We start from the raw sequence: 15,168 nt of genomic DNA, 5'->3' as shown, positions 1-15,168 counted from the left end.
AGTTATTTATCATGAACTCCCACATAGTCAAATGCAATCTCATACATAACGGAGATGCAATAGATGTGATGTTTGTGAAGAATCTTTTGTTGGTGTTATGTCGATTCAACTCTATTGTTATTTTCAGCCTCTCGGGCTGTGTGACTCAAGGGAAGCCAAAGTGTCCATCATCCCATTTAGAATCAGCAATTAGACTGACAGGCAATGTCTTTGGACAGTGGGAGGAAGCCAGAGGACACGGAGAAAACCCATACTTGTTCCATTCATGGCATCTTGTAAGATTTCTAACCCTTTCTGCGGCAACACCAGGACGTTTATCTTGCAAAACTGTAACCAGCATGATTTTTTTCAGAGCTTGCCAAGCATGACACGCTTTGCTGAAGAGACTTTCATGTAATACTTTGAACAACAACAAGAAGGGAACATTTGTTGCGCTTCATTTAATTTCTTCTTTCATTCAGTTTTGACCTGGTGTCAGGCATCTTTCAAGAAAACTGTTGTATTTTAAAAATTCTCCCACATGTCTTTCATCCATTGAGCCAATGGTTGCTCATTTCGCTCACTGTTAGCGACTAAATTTGGGGAACGAAAATAAAAAAAGTTCAATAAAACATAGTCTAAAAATGAAGTGTTCTGGTAAACTTTGTACATGACCCCCACTGTGTAATAAGCTAAAGGCTTATTATATTTCATATAGTATTGTCATTGGTGTTATTTTAGCATTTGTGGTTAGCATTTAGCTTACATAGCTACACTATTTTTAATAGCCTAGCTCTTGTGTACATAAATGACAGACAAAAATAAACACCAGTAATTAAAACCAACACATATATGACATAGTTGAGTCTAAAATAGCTGATGCTCTCTACAATAATGATAATCCCTAATGACTTCCTGTGTCATTTTACATGTAAATGAATGTTCAGTGTTGGTCATTAAATTAAAGAAAGATTTAAAACTTGTACAAGGTGAGAAGACACTGAGCCTCCCTGGCGTTTGAACCTCATCCTGGACACGTGTTGGTCAGTTTTGGTTTGACGTATAAAGAACGTTTAATTTAAACAGAACATCTTGCTGTCATTTAACGCGGAGAGGAGATTTGATTTTATGTTCTCCCCAGGGCTTTGATATGGATGAGCAGATGAATTACACAGTCAAGACATACACAGACACGCGTTAAGTGACACTTTGTATAGTACATTATAATTATCCCAAACACCTCATTAACGCACATCCTGCAGGGTGTCCTTGATTCATTCTGGCATCTACAGCATATTAACACACTTGTCTATCCAGGGATAATGTCATTGTGCTTTACGGACTATAAATACGCCAACGCCCTCCGTAGAAGAGTTACATGACAAGTCCAAAAATACCACTTTGGAGAAGAGATTAAAGGGGAACAGTGATGGACGGACAGATAGATAATGAAGACATGGCTGTAGGAGAGTTAAAAAAGGAGATAAGGGCGGGGATTATACATATCAACAGTAGTAAGTTAGTGGGGCAGGACGGAGGGGGAAGGATGACGGATGTTAGAGAAATAATCTGAGAACATCTGGACGTGCTTTCTCAGAGATAGTGTCTTATACTGAAAAACATTATCTCACACGCACGCACAAACACACACACGCGCACACTGTCCCTTTACTTTAATTCACACATAGAATAAACCTGTTTTATAATGTGACCTAAAAGATGATATGTAATGGCCTTTCTTCTCCTTCTTAAAGCTCTGCACTGTTTATGGGTCACACAGCTGATTTGTCTGCAGCATCCTCGTCATTGCCTACATTTCCCAGAACCACTTTCACCTTCCCTCAGTAAACATGCCTGGACTTATCCAGTCATTGCTTATATGTAAGACACGGCGGAGGTGATAATGACAGCAGCCAGAGTTGCTCAGTGAGTAAAGTGGGAGCTGCTGTGTCCACTGTCCAACAGTGCGGCTCTGTTGCATCATAGTCAATTGAAGCCAATGTCAGTGAAGAATTAAGTAGTTTTGCTTCTCCAGCTCTGCAGAGGATTCATCCCATCTGGCAGCACTCAAAAGTCAGAGCAAGATGGTGAGTGGCCTTGAGCTTCAGTTCTGACACAGTGACTCCTTCTCTTTGGCGTCTTTATTTCTACAGGGCGCATGTCCACTGCAGCTGTACTAATTACTTTGTGGTCCATGTTTGGGCAATTCTGTTTGCGTAACAATGCAACCGGCACACACATATGATATTTAAGCATGGGATCTGTTTTCCGTCACTGTCTGGTTCATTCATTTCGTTTCTGAGAAAAGCAAAAGTGTCACTAATAGCATTAAAAATAACTCCATTTATTGTGGCCGTTTGACAGTGAGCCAGCACGCACAATAGCAGGACCATGAAAGTGAGGCATCTGAATGAAATTCAGCCATTATTTATTTTATTATATATGCCTGTGCTTTTCCTCCTGTCATCCAGCACACTGGGACTGAATGAGGCCATGGCCAGTGCTATTAGTCACACCTGTGTTTGCTGCTAAAAAGCTCTTTGCCGCTGGATGTCTTTCTGTGGAGCTTCAAAACTCAAACACTTCTCTGAAAAAAAAACAAAAAAACATTTTAGAACAAAGGTAGTAATGTCAGTAAATATAAATGGAGATGGATTTAATCAAACGGGTGTTTATTTGAATAGATTTGTAGTATTGGTTAACACACACTGTTGTTGAGGGACTAATTCAATAGCTGAGGACTAGGAAACAGATGAATGAAATGCCAGTTTAACAGTTTAACCCTGAACTGTGAGATATTTTTATGGTTTAGTTCTTTCTGGTGCAAGAGACTCTGCTACTGCCTGATTTTCTCTTGTTGATTCTTCTGCACTACAGTTTTATCGAGAGTATCAGCAGAAATACGGCGTGAAAGACTTCCACTAAATGTCATTTGTTATGCTAGGCCAGAATCAGCGCTGTGTTCAAGAGTGCGTCACAAGTCTGTGACTTCTAACTGACCAACGCAGTCACCAAATAAACTCTCTCTCTCTCTTTCTTTCTTTTTTTTTGGGCTTGTATCCTCTTTTTCTTCCTCCCACATTTATCTCAAATGTTTCTCTACTTTCTTTTTTGTGTATATAGTTTGGTCCTGTCTCAGGCATAACAAATGGCAAGTTAAACAGTTTGTTCAGTGACAGCCTTGAACGCCTGCTCCATACACGATTGGCACACACACACACACACACACACACACACACACACACACACACACACACACACACACACACACACACACACACACCCTAGCCATGAACACAGTGAACTAATTGTTTCCCTTTAGAAAAACACAGAATTTTGTTCAGATCCATCACTGAGCAGAAACAAACAGACTTTATACAACCACAGAGAGCTCTGTGGTACGACGAAACTGCAGTGAAACCAAAACAGATTGGCTGATTGATGGGAGCGTGAAATGACTGAAAAGACAGGAAAGAAAAGAGAAGAGTCTTTGATCTCCCCTTACCTAGAATTGGGAGTTGGGCCACATTGGTTTCTGTAGTGTGAGTCTTACAGGGCATAGATATAGAAATACTATGACCATTCCTACCCAGAATTAATCTGCTGGTGTAATGGGTGTTACATGTTAACTGAAACGACAGATGACTTAAAAAAAGAATAAGAATATAGAATAACAATAATTTATCATATAATAATAATAATTATTATTGGTTTTGGACTGTGTCCAGTTAAGTTGAAAACAAAAGCAAGGATCTTGGTGATTGTTGGGTTATTCACACCAAACATTTTAAACATGTCTCCAAATACAACATGAAAATGGAGATCCAATCACTGACTTTTTATGTAAATCAACATTGACAACCTTTGGCGCACAGCAGCATTGTAATAGTTGCTTTCTCTAATTCAAGGGTCTTCAACGTTTTTCAGGCCAAGGACCCCATTAGACCCTGTCTCGACATTAGGTATTTCAAAGACTTGCATAAAGCTCAGGTTGTAACTGGAACCCTGGAAGCATTCGTACGTGGATTAATCCCACTATGTGTATGGCTACTTTGCAGACATGATGGCATTGATAGTTGGCCACATGACTGTGAATGATTTGTCTGAACAAATGAAGCAAACAACTTCTTACGCAAGCACCCCTGTTGACTAGACACTCAGTAATGTGACCCAATATGCATTGTGTTCACCCTGCCAAAGGAATGCTGGCAAACGTGCCCCTGTCCACTTCCAAATGTGGGATCAAAACACTCAAATGCATCCCGTGTGTTCACACTTGCACTTTAAACCGATTTCAATCAGATTACTCTAATAACTCTGTTAGTCAGCTAAATCTCGAACAACCGTCACGTTTAATGACATCACTGCATCCCAGAAAAGAGAAGACATCTACTGAGAGACACGGACATGGAAATGCCTTTCAGACTAATCTCATCAGACTAACATCAAAGCCTATGAATGTACATAGGCTTTGGTGTTGGGCACATAGTGGCATAGATCTGACAAGGAAGCATAAACGTAACTTAAAGCTCAATAATTAACACCTCATATCTTGCTTGGTAAATCTGTATAGAAATGAAAGTATAAAAAATGTCTTTTTAAGTTTTAGAAGGACTTGATACACGAACTGTTCTGTGGCTGGGAATTACTGAGCGGTGAGGGGGAAAACATAATAATATCTGTACTTAAGTGTTACACAAAACGAAAAAATGTAAAGACTGTGTAAAAACCATGAAACCATGGCCATGCTTTTGTAAAACATAATGAATGGTTGTATAGTAATAAAAAAAAAAAAAATAGGCCCCATTAAGTGTGGCCTTGGGCATTGTGACAAAAAGAGGATAATATAGGATAATATGCAGGAAATTCTCAGTACAATTCTCAGTAGCACAATCGCCGCACACAGATTTATTACATTTGACTGTTTACTCTGCCCAGTCTCCTTGTCTCCTGAAACCAAATCAAACCTCCACTAACAGTGTCTAAGCAAACAAGAAGAGATGAGCAACAATTATCAGGGATACTAGAGTGGAAACCTGCATCATAAACTGTAAAGCTTTGTTGGAGGTCTCAGATTTCAGTGCCTGGAATAATGCTGATCGCATCATTACTTCACACAGTAGCGGATACGGTAGCATGTTGATGGTGGAGTCAGATGAAAGAAATCAGTGCTGGCGGTGAGGTAAGCTGCAGTAGAGTTTCTGGTGATGTAAACAGTGTAGTATCAGTGGACTAACCAGCTGGCATGATGTCACCTTGTTTAATTTGTGATAAAGCAAACAACACTAAGAGGCATTGGGAGTTTCTTGTTTTTCATCCAACCCTTTACTCAGTGCACGTATTTTCTGAGCGCCCAACTGAGTTTTACATCTCCTTTACATGCTGACGCGGCGTCACGACAACATGCATGAAACTCCCTTGCTTACATGCACTAAGAAATACCTTCCACACTCTGATGCGCAGGGCAGTGCGCACACGCATGCACGAACAGAGAGAATGGTGGTCTGATGAGGGGACAATAGTGCCTGTGTAAGCCGTGTAAGCCGTGTGGGCATTGCTGTGCCTGTCTCTGTGGGAGCTTAACATATTCCACAGACACTCGGGGAAGGAGAAAAAAAAGAAAGGGCTTCAGAGCTGCGTTCACAATTCACAATCTAAAGCCAAGACAACACAACTTTCAAAGTCCGTTCTTGAGAAACAGAGGTGAACTTTGCACGTCCACCTGGAAGATAAAAGTTTTATTGAGTTATGATAAGAGGTACAACCACACGGACTCTCCCTCATTTGTTTTATACCGCCTTTACTCCTTTACTTTCTTATCTTTCCTGGAGCAAGGTGCACACACACCTGAGTAATATTCGTGTGCAATGTACTGCTTGCCATGCTCTGAGGCACGTACGCTTAATGCATGTGAGCCAACTTTGCAATAGCACATACAGCACATTAACTTTGCCACGCATCTCCTCGTACGTGCTCTTTAGTCTCAATTCACCTGAGCTGTGATAATGACTGGCATCTTTTAACTGCATTATGAATAGCCCTGTGTATTGACAGCTTGTACTGTGTGAATAAATATCCACTCCTAAGACCAATCAGCTGTATTTGATGTTGCCAGGGTAACTTAGACTCACTGACCCTAATTGCAATCTGCCAGCTTCCATTTGCGCCTCTATTTCCACTCCAGCATCCGTCCTTCTCTCATCTCTCTTTTCATAGATCTCACCCATCCGCTCTCCTCCTCAATCTCAGCTTGGCAGAAACAAGAAGAAGTGTTGGGCTTTTTGAAAGAAATGTAAGGCGCCGTGCACTGTCTCCTACCCCACCCCACCCCTGGCGTCTGTCAATTAAATTTGGCCTGTCTGGATCTGCCTGATCCGACTGACCTGCAGGGACCACGCAGTCCGAATCCGGTTCAGCTGTAATGACCAGTCCTCAATCTGCGGAAGACTCCAGTGAGCTCACCCTCGCATTAAGGACAGGGCTGAAATGTCTGGAAAAACTGCCCTAAATACAGCTGGCCCTCGATTCCATCTCTCAGCGTAATTAACAAAGCAAATGCACAGCCCGCATTTTCTCCGACAGCTGTATTAACCCTGTTCTAATAGCACTGGACCGGGATCCTTTAAGTAGGTGTCCGTAGTGTTGTGCCTAAGTACAGCTTAGCCCGCGGTTAGCTGTCTGAAACTACGGCCGGACAGTAAGATGTAGGTCAGGGCAGTCCTTTGGATGAGCAGTGACAATTTGGACATGCAGAGTCTGTAATCTGGCATATTGTTTTATGGGGTCAGACATACAACTTGAGTAATGTTGGTCTTGTTTAGACTGGGTCATGTCCACTGTTTTTATTACTATTGCCAATGACTTTTCTGTGAGAAATGTCTAAATGTCACAGTGAAAATAATAAAACATTGAGTGCCAGTGCTAACAAGCACACTGACGTATATGAAGAAACACCTCATGCTTCCCCACCCAAAGAACTCAAAACACACCACCCATTCCCCAGAGACAAGAAACCCCTATGACAGAACATGCTTTGGGCGTGTGCCTCAAAAAAATTTTTAAAAAATCATTTCGAATTTGACATCAGTTCCTTGTAACAGTGGTTTCTGTTTTGATTATCTGTCATGTGATTTCCGTTAATTCATATTTCCAAACAACAGCTGTTCATGTGCATTTTGTGGGCGTTGCTGTCAATCATTCCGGGTCATGTGGCAGAGCAATTATTGGTTTGACTTCATCTGACCCCTCCAGACAACCCAGCGGGCTATCTTAGTCCGTCATTCTCTCGGCTCCCTCTCTCATTTCTTTCTGCTTCTGTCCACCACTGTGACGGTGTCGCTAGTCATTTCTGATCTTACATTCCTGTCCCAGAGTATCTCTTGAGCCCCGTCAGCGTGCCTCGACCCCCTCTTCTCCCCGAGTGTTTAGATCTGCGTAGTGACACAGAGCTGTTTCTGTTGCCCTCCGAAATAAATTTGGACAGAGATCAGGTTACTCCCCTCATCCTTTCCCACTTTCCTGCACTCTTTTCTCCTCCCTCCTTCTTGCGACTTCTGTCCCCCCACCCAATCTCTCTCTTCAAATCCAAATTTCCTTGTATCTCCAGAAACATTTCCTCTCATACCCATTTCCTCCACTTTATTTCTTCTTTAAATTTCTCCCTCGTGCTCATTTCCTGTGCTCGCCGGTTCCCCCGTGGACGGCGGCGCAGCAAAATGGAAGGAATAATTGGAATCATCCACTCTTAATTGGCTTTTTTTCCCATCTCCATTCATAATAACTATTTAAAATCACACCCCTGTTAGGGTGCAGGCATCTCTGCGTGTGTCAGCGGAGGCAAAAGTGTGAAATTAAACTTGCCAGGATGCAGTAAAGGCACAATGAACTCTGGACACATGTGTATGTGTTTGTGTGTGCGCTCTCAGTATGTGTGCGTGCGCTAGACTCATTAGCCCATGTCCTCTAATGAGAGCCATGGGTGGTTTAACACCTCAGCCCTATAGACGGGGTCTGGTTATGCCAGGCTGAATCCGGCATGATTGTAATTATAGCAGTCACTGTGAGCACACCACAGTGCATTAACAGCCCTCTCTCCACCATGTCCTGTTCTGTAATTAGAAATGTCAGCGCTGACCTATTGTGTATCTCTGGCCATTTATCTGCCCTCGTTCTACCGAGACACACAAGACAAACAGCTGGTGGGAATTGAACCTGCAACCCTGTGGCGGCCAGTTTTAGTCATGGAATTATTTCCAGTGCTGTCATGATGGAGAGGAGGCCAGCAAAGAGGTGAGGTAAAACTACAGGGATTGGTCCCATGACTGTGTGTGTCTGTGTGTAAGAGAAAGAGAGAGTTTTGTGAGTGCAGCCCTGAGCCACACAGCACTAACCACAATGAAGGACTGCAATTAAGACTTTTCTGAAAATAGTGAGAAAACAGCAGAGAAAAGAGTCCACTTCTACACTGACCGTACAGCTTGTACCAACAGATTATTGTGCGGCGGAACTGCTAAGCTACTCTACTTCTGTATTTAAAGTGTCCCATAATAAAATGTCACATCAAATGTCCCTTAAAAGAGCAGTTACAGTTGGCTTGCTTATCAGCAAACACACTCACACACACACACACCTCGCAGAAGACAGCCTTGAGAGAGCTTGACTTGAGAGCCTCTCTCAGCTGCCAGGGTTCACTGATTCATTTGGCATTCGTCCGTATCATCCACCAAGTTTCCTTTAATGAAATTCCAAGTTTACATCAACCAATTTTCATGCTCCCAAAATATGCAGTGATGGCCGGCAGTACAAATCAATTTCATAAGTTGACATTTCACTGAAATCCATATCAGTTTTTTTTTTTTTTTTTTGGTGAATCGTTAATGGAAATCCTTTAAAGTCCGACAGGGAGCTATTAAACGTCCCTATTTTGCCGTTAAATATGATCTGTTTTTACGTTAAGAAACGGAATGTTAAAAGAAAACACTTGCGCAAAAATTATGTAACCCATCCAAATAACTGCATTCAGGTGTTCCAGTCACGTCCATGGCCACAGGTGCATAACATCAAGCATGCAGTAATTCAGGCTGCTTCTACAAACATTTGTGAAAGCATGTTGGATGCCACGTGGGCAACAAGTCCAGTCACGAAATCTCTCCGCAACTTAATACTCCACAGTCAACTGTCAGTGGTTATAACAAAGTGGAAGTGATTGGGAACGACGGCAACACAGCCACAAAGCGTCAGGCCACGTAAAATGACAGAGAGGGGTCAGCGGATGCCTAGGCACATATTGCCAACATTCTGCTGCTCCCAACTTTGTGGGAACATTTTGAGGGCGACCCCTTCCTGTTCCATCATGACTACAAAGACCTGGATGGGTGAGTTTGTTGTGAGTGGCCTGCACAGAGGCCTGACCTCAACCTGGTAGAACATCTTTGGGATGAATTCAATGAAGACAGCAAGACAGGTCTTCTCGTCCAACATCAGTGTCTGATCTCACAAACGTGCTTTTGCAAGAATGGCCTTAAACACACTCCTAAACCTTGTGGAAAGCCTTCCCAGAAGAGTTGAAGCTGTTATAGCTGCAAAGGGTGGGTCGACGTCAGATTAAACCCTAAGGATTAAGAATGGGATGTCAGTTAAGTTCATATGCGTGTAAAGGCAGATGAGCAAATACTTTTGGCAGTATAGTGTATATTATTATATTTATACAGACTGGGAGACTAAGTAGGTTAGTTCCCAGCCTCGGAGTTTGTTCTCTCTAAGGCGTCATCAGCACATTTTCCATTTTTCTAAAATGTTTGCGTAAGAAAAAGAAAGAGGAAAAAACAATTGCTTTCAAGTTTTGACTGGAAATGTCTCAATCTCAGTCAGATTTTACTTTTTTTCTTTATTTATTTTCTGAATGTTTTGCAAGATCATGACAAATTTAAATGAAAAATCTGTGACATAGAATGTTTCTCTCTGTAATGTTGTAGATGCCATTCCATACCATACCATACCACACCACACCATACCATTCCATACCATACCATACCATACCACACCACACCATACCATACCATACCATACCATACCATACCACACCACACCATACCACACCATACCATACTATACCATACCACACCACACCACACCACACCATACCATACCATACCATACCATACCATACCACACCACACCATACCATACCATACCATACCATACCATACCATACCACACCACACCACACCACACCATACCACACCATACCATACTATACCATACCATACCATACCATACCACACCACACCATACCATACCATACTATACCATACCATACCACAACAATTTATTTATATATACCAATATACCAATCGCTCAGATTGTGCCACAAAAACCCAAATCCATTGTTGAAACAGTGGATTTAAAATGGACATAATCAAATGAGATATAAATACCTTAAAATATGTCACAAACAGTTCTTGACAAAATCTTCTCACTGTTACACACGTAAAAGACCTAAAAGCGGATGTGGTGAAAGGAAAGAGTTTAAGAAATACACATTCACCTGACTAAATGCGAACATATTTGCACAAGCCTCCAGATGTTGTTGATCAAGACATAAGCTGGTTTTTGTTTACCATAATCATTTCCAAATCTGCTTTCTTCCTTTGACTGATTTAGGCCAATGCACTAACATATTCCACGGTGTCTTCGTTACACATTGCGCAAACACACACACACACACACACACACACACACACACACACACACACACACACACACACACATCCCCGTGATAGGCATAGCTACTGATGTTAACCCACTTACATATAACATCCAATAATGGGATTACTCTTTTATTCCACTGACGGAGAGCAGCGGAGGAAATTCAGAGGTGGGGTCCCACATAAGACAAGACGACCATAAAAATCAGTGCTCAGGAATGCTACGGCACTGGTTCAGTTTCTGCAACTCTATCGCCTCCAGTTGAAGCCAGACCCGCAACTGATGTGAGTCTTTAAGACTGACGGGTTGAACTGATTAATGGAGAAAGTGCAGATGATCCATAGTGCATTCCAGTTTAAAACCGTTAAGACTTACTGTGCTTCCTCTTTATACATCATCCCTCATAGATGTGGACACAGTAACTGTTTTAATCATGAGTATCAAGAGTAACAATACCGACTTTCATGAGCTGTGTAATCACACCCAACACTGTTCTTTGTATAACCTCCTGACCGGTCTTATAGTCTATCCCAGCTAATGTGACCTGCCCTTGGAGGGTTGAATTAGATTAAATACTTCCACTGTTAAGACACTGTACGGACAACAGAAAAGGAGCAAAAGCCACCTTTTTAGAGCCTTCACAAAGTGGATTTTTCAATATAATGTTACGTAAGATTAAGACATCTCTCTGAATAACTGGCTTTAAAGGTTCAGCAATTCTTTGTTCAATATCTCAACTCTTGGGCCAGCTCCACACGCAATTCTGAGACTCCCCATGTGTGAAAACTATTTCAACAGGTTTGGCCAGCCAGACTATGCAGATGGCAGTGATCAAAGCCAAACATGATCACAAAGTCTTCAGTTTGCCTGAATGCACCCATGCAACTTTGATTTTGTTTGGAGTCCACCTCCAGCTTTACCGTCTTTGTCAAAGTCAAATATGATCAAGGGGTGTGTTTCCTACAAACTTTATTGCACTGCATTCTTTTCTGAGGCTGCGCTGATGACATGGATAACATGTTTTGGTTATGAGAATGTTCCCTCTATGACAGTCCTATAAAAGCCCACATCAGACAAACATTTTATTTGAATGAGTGGAGTCCCTGATGAAAAGACTTCTCTCAAAGAACATCCCTTTCCCTTACAGATCTCAAAAACATCCTTCAGATCCCCTTGAAACTCCTCCCTTGCAGGATTATTGTCTTTGCGCAAGTGCCTAACTGAATCATGCTATTTTATTCTATTAGTTCATTCTGTAGAGGACACCATCTGTTAGCTGTTAAGGGCTTGGGAGGAGACCACCACCCCGACTGAACTTTCCCTCACTGCCTGTTTTAACTCTCCCTATGACCTCCAAAGCGTGACCCGACCCTCCCTCAACCTATCGCCTGGTGTCATCTGAAAACTGGACGCAAGCTGTCCACACTTGGTTAATTTGGATCATTTCAGTGCCTGCAAGTCAATAAATCACTCGACTGATGCACGCCCGTGTCTATATGGATACCCCTTCCGCTGATCAGGTTTGGCAGCGCTGGGGAAAATCCCTCTGGGATATGTTGTGCATGTATCCATCTGCCAAGCATAAACCATCCAAACCTCCGAGCATGTGCGTGTTTGTGCAGGGTTTTATTTGCCGCCTTTACATTTGTGAGCACTGGCAGTGTCTGACTCACCTAATGTAGACGTTTATATTTGAAAGGACAATCTGATACAGATTTTAGAGATGATCTGAGATAAGGGCTGAAATACAGTTTGCATTTGTGGCCACATTCAGGTGGTTGGTATATTCATGTTGCCTCCTACATTTGTAAAACTATGACCCTGCATTGTTTCTACATTCCCAAATTAATGGACACACTTTTAACAAACATAATTTAAGACCTTCAGGGAATTATTGTACTGTGATAAACATCAGTGAACATGTTCATGTGTGCATGTGCCAGTGTGTAGTAGCATGATAGTCAGACAAGACATTACTGCCGCCCACACATGTGTCAGTTAGAGGACCCCATTTTAGGAGATCACCATGGTGACCACTCTTTGCCCACAGTTGCATACACAAACTTGTACACACTTCCTGTTTTACTAGAGAGTGCATCAATTATTGATGAATTGTCCTCACTATATTGATTCCCAGCCTCCTCAAGAACCACATCTGTGCTGTCGTTCCAAGTGATTCCTCTCTTTGCCCTCTGCTATTATCACTGTTATTATATTATCATCACAGTGTGATTGTAGGGGTCCTTTGCAAAGCTATGCAAATGCTAACCCCACGACACAGAAATGCATTTAACCTCTAGCACGCCAAATGAGCGTACTAACCTTAGGCGTGTGTGGATGGACTGAAAGATGATTCCTTGACTGCCCCTATAGATGTAGCACATTCATTTTCTGCCATGCAGAAACTGCACACAAAAAGTGCACATACAGTACGATGGTTTGGATGAGGACGCCGATCAGCTTCTTGTGCTTGTGTGTTTGTGTGCATGTCGCCCTTGAGCGTGGCTACATGTGGATGGTCTGACATGGCAAGCGCTAGACTGAGCGTTCTCGATAATTTAGCAACTGTGCAGTTATGCAACGAGTGTGACCATGCCAAAGACGGACAAAGGAAGAACAGAGAGACAGAACAAGTGGCAGAGAGAGAGCGGCACGACTCAGAAAAGAAAGCAAACGCCACAGAGAGATGGCAGAGGGAGATTTAAAGTTGATGGGAACTTGTTTATACAGTGCGCAGAGATTTACGCTACCAGGGAGCGTGCAGTGAACTATATTTGGAGGGGGTCAAAGAATGTGTGTATGCATTTTAAGAATGCTAACGTATCCGTGACACACATACGTGCACTTTGCCCTTGCACCTGTAACATTGTAACCTTAGCAGACTGTGTGTGCTTGTGTGTGCGTCTCTGTCTGTTTGTGTGTGTGTGTTTGTGTGTGTGTGTGTTCGCCACTTGGACCTAAACGTGGTTAGCAGCAGGGTTTAGAGTTGTGGCCTTCTCTAAGTTGTGCTGATCCTTTGGGCCTATCCATAGACACGTTTAGCATAGCATACATGTTTTGTGAGCCTAGAATGGTAAAAAATAAAATAAAAATAATAATAATTCAACAAAAACATATAGCTTAGTCACATTTGTTTAACTATGACAAGATTAATTACATATTAAGCGTAAATATAGGAGTAGAGTAAAATGTGGTTGTGGCTTTCTAAAAGGTTTTGGAAACTTGGCTACGGGGATATGATCCCATTCAACAGCAGGAACATTAGTGAAATCCAGCTGTGGTCTTTTGATGATAAGGCCTGGCTCACAGTCAGTGCACCAATTCATTTCAGTACAAAGACCTGTGCAGGTGGGTCAAGTTTCACCAAAGAAGTCAAAAAACAATTCTCGTTGGACCTTTTGCTTCGCACAGGCATATAGTGTCTCTTCTAGCCTCACATTTGTTCATTCAAATTCATTTATTCTCTCAAATGTATATACTTCTCTGAGATATCATTGCATGCTATAGCAGCGAGAGTGTTCTTAATAGGAACTACGCTGGCCAACCCAGGTTTGTCATTTAGAAATATATGCTCATTTGCTTTCTTGCGTGTTCGATGAGAAGACTGGAGCCGTTCTCATGTTTGTACATTAATTACAAGGATTCAACCAGCAGCTGGTTTGCTTAGATTAGCATAAATATTGGAAACCGTTAGCATGTTTCCGTCCAGACCATAATCCATCTGCCAAACTCAAAGTGTAAAAATGAGTTTGCCAGTGTTGTAGAGAACAAAAGTAAATAGTACATTTCCCATAATGTTGAACCACAGAGATTCATTAGATAGATGTAGCAAGAAAAACTCATAGCCCCTACATCAGTTGGAGAAAATAGAATCTCGTAAGCTTATTTTAGCTCAGAATTAAAGGTGGATGCTTCCCTGAACCAAAGGAGGACCCTTGAGTGATTGGTCCAGACCATATACTGTAGAAAATATGGGTGACACCTTTCCACTTCCTCCAGTTGACCACACACTAGACACTAATATCACAATAATGAGCAGTACTGTCCGAGAGCGGAGCCACATTATCAAGGACCCGCCCACACATCCTCTACACTCACTCATGTCTTCATCTGATTAATACTTCTATTAATACTAATTGTTGAATTACACGCTGCTCTTTTTTATTTATTTATTTTTAAATTTTCCTGTTCTCACTGCGCTAAGGGACAGCATCATGGAGTGGTTGTCAGCGGTAACGGTTTATAGTGTGGCTAAAATCCCTGAGAAAAAAAGACACTTGAACATCCATCCTTGAAAAAAACAATGTATTTGACTTGTACTTTAGTGTTTTAGTTTGACATTGCAGCTCCAATTGGTTACTAAGAGAATTCACAGAACTCTTTCTGCCATAATTGCATAAAGACTAAATATACATAGCGTGGGCCACATAGTGTCAGATAATTGAAAGAGACAGCAGAGACACAGTGTGGATTTACACTATA

Source organism: Mugil cephalus, chromosome 11 (genome assembly GCF_022458985.1).
Source record: "Mugil cephalus isolate CIBA_MC_2020 chromosome 11, CIBA_Mcephalus_1.1, whole genome shotgun sequence".
In the NCBI taxonomy this organism is placed as follows: domain Eukaryota; kingdom Metazoa; phylum Chordata; class Actinopteri; order Mugiliformes; family Mugilidae; genus Mugil; species Mugil cephalus.
This window is presented reverse-complemented; position numbering follows the sequence as displayed.